Below are 6,942 nucleotides of genomic sequence, written 5' to 3'. Positions count from 1 at the left end.
TAACCCTAACCCTAACCCTAACCCTAACCCTAACCCTAACCCTAACCCTAACCCTAACCCTAACCCTAACCCTAACCCTAACCCTAACCCTAACCCTAACCCTAACCCTAACCCTAACCCTAACCCTAACCCTAACCCTAACCCTAACCCTAACCCTAACCCTAACCCTAACCCTAACCCTAACCCTAACCCTAACCCTAACCCTAACCCTAACCCTAACCCTAACCCTAACCCTAACCCTAACCCTAACCCTAACCCTAACCCTAACCCTAACCCTAACCCTAACCCTAACCCTAACCCTAACCCTAACCCTAACCTAACCCTAACCCTAACCCTAACCCTAACCCTAACCCTAACCCTAACCCTAACCCTAACCCTAACCCTAACCCTAACCCTAACCCTAACCCTAACCCTAACCCTAACCCTAACCTAACCCTAACCCTAACCCTAACCCTAACCCTAACCCTAACCCTAACCCTAACCCTAACCCTAACCCTAACCCTAACCCTAACCCTAACCCTAACCCTAACCCTAACCCCTAACCCTAACCCTAACCCTAACCCTAACCCTAACCCTAACCCTAACCCTAACCCTAACCCTAACCCTAACCCTAACCCTAACCCTAACCCTAACCCTAACCCTAACCCTAACCCTAACCCTAACCCTAACCCTAACCCTAACCCTAACCCTAACCCTAACCCTAACCCTAACCCTAACCCTAACCCTAACCCTAACCTAACCCTAACCTAACCCTAACCCTAACCCTAACCCTAACCCTAACCCTAACCCTAACCCTAACCCTAACCCTAACCCTAACCCTAACCCTAACCCTAACCCTAACCCTAACCCTAACCCTAACCCTAACCCTAACCCTAACCCTAACCCTAACCCTAACCCTAACCCTAACCTAACCCTAACCCTAACCCTAACCCTAACCCTAACCCTAACCCTAACCCTAACCCTAACCCTAACCCTAACCCTAACCCTAACCCTAACCCTAACCCTAACCCTAACCTAACCCTAACCCTAACCCTAACCCTAACCCTAACCCTAACCCTAACCCTAACCCTAACCCTAACCCTAACCCTAACCCTAACCCTAACCCTAACCCTAACCCTAACCCTAACCCTAACCCTAACCCTAACCCTAACCCTAACCCTAACCCTAACCCTAACCCTAACCCTAACCCTAACCCTAACCCTAACCCTAACCCTAACCCTAACCCTAACCCTAACCCTAACCCTAACCCTAACCCTAACCCTAACCCTAACCCTAACCCTAACCCTAACCCTAACCCTAACCCTAACCCTAACCCTAACCCTAACCCTAACCCTAACCCTAACCCTAACCCTAACCCTAACCCTAACCCTAACCCTAACCCTAACCCTAACCCTAACCCTAACCCTAACCCTAACCCTAACCCTAACCCTAACCCTAACCCTAACCCTAACCCTAACCCTAACCCTAACCCTAACCCTAACCCTAACCCTAACCCTAACCCTAACCCTAACCCTAACCCTAACCCTAACCCTAACCCTAACCCTAACCCTAACCCTAACCCTAACCCTAACCCTAACCCTAACCCTAACCCTAACCCTAACCCTAACCCTAACCCTAACCCTAACCCTAACCCTAACCCTAACCCTAACCCTAACCCTAACCCTAACCCTAACCCTAACCCTAACCCTAACCCTAACCCTAACCCTAACCCTAACCCTAACCCTAACCCTAACCCTAACCCTAACCCTAACCCTAACCCTAACCCTAACCCTAACCCTAACCCTAACCCTAACCCTAACCCTAACCCTAACCCTAACCCTAACCCTAACCCTAACCCTAACCCTAACCCTAACCCTAACCCTAACCCTAACCCTAACCCTAACCCTAACCCTAACCCTAACCCTAACCCTAACCCTAACCCTAACCCTAACCCTAACCCTAACCCTAACCCTAACCCTAACCCTAACCCTAACCCTAACCCTAACCCTAACCCTAACCCTAACCCTAACCCTAACCCTAACCCTAACCCTAACCCTAACCCTAACCCTAACCCTAACCCTAACCCTAACCCTAACCCTAACCCTAACCCTAACCCTAACCCTAACCCTAACCCTAACCCTAACCCTAACCCTAACCCTAACCCTAACCCTAACCCTAACCCTAACCCTAACCCTAACCCTAACCCTAACCCTAACCCTAACCCTAACCCTAACCCTAACCCTAACCCTAACCCTAACCCTAACCCTAACCCTAACCCTAACCCTAACCCTAACCCTAACCCTAACCCTAACCCTAACCCTAACCCTAACCCTAACCCTAACCCTAACCCTAACCCTAACCCTAACCCTAACCCTAACCCTAACCCTAACCCTAACCCTAACCCTAACCCTAACCCTAACCCTAACCCTAACCCTAACCCTAACCCTAACCCTAACCCTAACCCTAACCCTAACCCTAACCCTAACCCTAACCCTAACCCTAACCCTAACCCTAACCCTAACCCTAACCCTAACCCTAACCCTAACCCTAACCCTAACCCTAACCCTAACCCTAACCCTAACCCTAACCCTAACCCTAACCCTAACCCTAACCCTAACCCTAACCCTAACCCTAACCCTAACCCTAACCCTAACCCTAACCCTAACCCTAACCCTAACCCTAACCCTAACCCTAACCCTAACCCTAACCCTAACCCTAACCCTAACCCTAACCCTAACCCTAACCCTAACCCTAACCCTAACCCTAACCCTAACCCTAACCCTAACCCTAACCCTAACCCTAACCCTAACCCTAACCCTAACCCTAACCCTAACCCTAACCCTAACCCTAACCCTAACCCTAACCCTAACCCTAACCCTAACCCTAACCCTAACCCTAACCCTAACCCTAACCCTAACCCTAACCCTAACCCTAACCCTAACCCTAACCCTAACCCTAACCCTAACCCTAACCCTAACCCTAACCCTAACCCTAACCCTAACCCTAACCCTAACCCTAACCCTAACCCTAACCCTAACCCTAACCCTAACCCTAACCCTAACCCTAACCCTAACCCTAACCCTAACCCTAACCCTAACCCTAACCCTAACCCTAACCCTAACCCTAACCCTAACCCTAACCCTAACCCTAACCCTAACCCTAACCCTAACCCTAACCCTAACCCTAACCCTAACCCTAACCCTAACCCTAACCCTAACCCTAACCCTAACCCTAACCCTAACCCTAACCCTAACCCTAACCCTAACCCTAACCCTAACCCTAACCCTAACCCTAACCCTAACCCTAACCCTAACCCTAACCCTAACCCTAACCCTAACCCTAACCCTAACCCTAACCCTAACCCTAACCCTAACCCTAACCCTAACCCTAACCCTAACCCTAACCCTAACCCTAACCCTAACCCTAACCCTAACCCTAACCCTAACCCTAACCCTAACCCTAACCCTAACCCTAACCCTAACCCTAACCCTAACCCTAACCCTAACCCTAACCCTAACCCTAACCCTAACCCTAACCCTAACCCTAACCCTAACCCTAACCCTAACCCTAACCCTAACCCTAACCCTAACCCTAACCCTAACCCTAACCCTAACCCTAACCCTAACCCTAACCCTAACCCTAACCCTAACCCTAACCCTAACCCTAACCCTAACCCTAACCCTAACCCTAACCCTAACCCTAACCCTAACCCTAACCCTAACCCTAACCCTAACCCTAACCCTAACCCTAACCCTAACCCTAACCCTAACCCTAACCCTAACCCTAACCCTAACCCTAACCCTAACCCTAACCCTAACCCTAACCCTAACCCTAACCCTAACCCTAACCCTAACCCTAACCCTAACCCTAACCCTAACCCTAACCCTAACCCTAACCCTAACCCTAACCCTAACCCTAACCCTAACCCTAACCCTAACCCTAACCCTAACCCTAACCCTAACCCTAACCCTAACCCTAACCCTAACCCTAACCCTAACCCTAACCCTAACCCTAACCCTAACCCTAACCCTAACCCTAACCCTAACCCTAACCCTAACCCTAACCCTAACCCTAACCCTAACCCTAACCCTAACCCTAACCCTAACCCTAACCCTAACCCTAACCCTAACCCTAACCCTAACCCTAACCCTAACCCTAACCCTAACCCTAACCCTAACCCTAACCCTAACCCTAACCCTAACCCTAACCCTAACCCTAACCCTAACCCTAACCCTAACCCTAACCCTAACCCTAACCCTAACCCTAACCCTAACCCTAACCCTAACCCTAACCCTAACCCTAACCCTAACCCTAACCCTAACCCTAACCCTAACCCTAACCCTAACCCTAACCCTAACCCTAACCCTAACCCTAACCCTAACCCTAACCCTAACCCTAACCCTAACCCTAACCCTAACCCTAACCCTAACCCTAACCCTAACCCTAACCCTAACCCTAACCCTAACCCTAACCCTAACCCTAACCCTAACCCTAACCCTAACCCTAACCCTAACCCTAACCCTAACCCTAACCCTAACCCTAACCCTAACCCTAACCCTAACCCTAACCCTAACCCTAACCCTAACCCTAACCCTAACCCTAACCCTAACCCTAACCCTAACCCTAACCCTAACCCTAACCCTAACCCTAACCCTAACCCTAACCCTAACCCTAACCCTAACCCTAACCCTAACCCTAACCCTAACCCTAACCCTAACCCTAACCCTAACCCTAACCCTAACCCTAACCCTAACCCTAACCCTAACCCTAACCCTAACCCTAACCCTAACCCTAACCCTAACCCTAACCCTAACCCTAACCCTAACCCTAACCCTAACCCTAACCCTAACCCTAACCCTAACCCTAACCCTAACCCTAACCCTAACCCTAACCCTAACCCTAACCCTAACCCTAACCCTAACCCTAACCCTAACCCTAACCCTAACCCTAACCCTAACCCTAACCCTAACCCTAACCCTAACCCTAACCCTAACCCTAACCCTAACCCTAACCCTAACCCTAACCCTAACCCTAACCCTAACCCTAACCCTAACCCTAACCCTAACCCTAACCCTAACCCTAACCCTAACCCTAACCCTAACCCTAACCCTAACCCTAACCCTAACCCTAACCCTAACCCTAACCCTAACCCTAACCCTAACCCTAACCCTAACCCTAACCCTAACCCTAACCCTAACCCTAACCCTAACCCTAACCCTAACCCTAACCCTAACCCTAACCCTAACCCTAACCCTAACCCTAACCCTAACCCTAACCCTAACCCTAACCCTAACCCTAACCCTAACCCTAACCCTAACCCTAACCCTAACCCTAACCCTAACCCTAACCCTAACCCTAACCCTAACCCTAACCCTAACCCTAACCCTAACCCTAACCCTAACCCTAACCCTAACCCTAACCCTAACCCTAACCCTAACCCTAACCCTAACCCTAACCCTAACCCTAACCCTAACCCTAACCCTAACCCTAACCCTAACCCTAACCCTAACCCTAACCCTAACCCTAACCCTAACCCTAACCCTAACCCTAACCCTAACCCTAACCCTAACCCTAACCCTAACCCTAACCCTAACCCTAACCCTAACCCTAACCCTAACCCTAACCCTAACCCTAACCCTAACCCTAACCCTAACCCTAACCCTAACCCTAACCCTAACCCTAACCCTAACCCTAACCCTAACCCTAACCCTAACCCTAACCCTAACCCTAACCCTAACCCTAACCCTAACCCTAACCCTAACCCTAACCCTAACCCTAACCCTAACCCTAACCCTAACCCTAACCCTAACCCTAACCCTAACCCTAACCCTAACCCTAACCCTAACCCTAACCCTAACCCTAACCCTAACCCTAACCCTAACCCTAACCCTAACCCTAACCCTAACCCTAACCCTAACCCTAACCCTAACCCTAACCCTAACCCTAACCCTAACCCTAACCCTAACCCTAACCCTAACCCTAACCCTAACCCTAACCCTAACCCTAACCCTAACCCTAACCCTAACCCTAACCCTAACCCTAACCCTAACCCTAACCCTAACCCTAACCCTAACCCTAACCCTAACCCTAACCCTAACCCTAACCCTAACCCTAACCCTAACCCTAACCCTAACCCTAACCCTAACCCTAACCCTAACCCTAACCCTAACCCTAACCCTAACCCTAACCCTAACCCTAACCCTAACCCTAACCCTAACCCTAACCCTAACCCTAACCCTAACCCTAACCCTAACCCTAACCCTAACCCTAACCCTAACCCTAACCCTAACCCTAACCCTAACCCTAACCCTAACCCTAACCCTAACCCTAACCCTAACCCTAACCCTAACCCTAACCCTAACCCTAACCCTAACCCTAACCCTAACCCTAACCCTAACCCTAACCCTAACCCTAACCCTAACCCTAACCCTAACCCTAACCCTAACCCTAACCCTAACCCTAACCCTAACCCTAACCCTAACCCTAACCCTAACCCTAACCCTAACCCTAACCCTAACCCTAACCCTAACCCTAACCCTAACCCTAACCCTAACCCTAACCCTAACCCTAACCCTAACCCTAACCCTAACCCTAACCCTAACCCTAACCCTAACCCTAACCCTAACCCTAACCCTAACCCTAACCCTAACCCTAACCCTAACCCTAACCCTAACCCTAACCCTAACCCTAACCCTAACCCTAACCCTAACCCTAACCCTAACCCTAACCCTAACCCTAACCCTAACCCTAACCCTAACCCTAACCCTAACCCTAACCCTAACCCTAACCCTAACCCTAACCCTAACCCTAACCCTAACCCTAACCCTAACCCTAACCCTAACCCTAACCCTAACCCTAACCCTAACCCTAACCCTAACCCTAACCCTAACCCTAACCCTAACCCTAACCCTAACCCTAACCCTAACCCTAACCCTAACCCTAACCCTAACCCTAACCCTAACC

Source organism: Clinocottus analis, unplaced genomic scaffold (assembly GCF_023055335.1).
Source record: "Clinocottus analis isolate CAN_PGR_092001 unplaced genomic scaffold, fCliAna1.0.p SCAF_17, whole genome shotgun sequence".
Lineage (NCBI taxonomy): Eukaryota > Metazoa > Chordata > Actinopteri > Perciformes > Cottidae > Clinocottus > Clinocottus analis.
Note: the sequence above shows the minus strand (reverse complement) of the source record.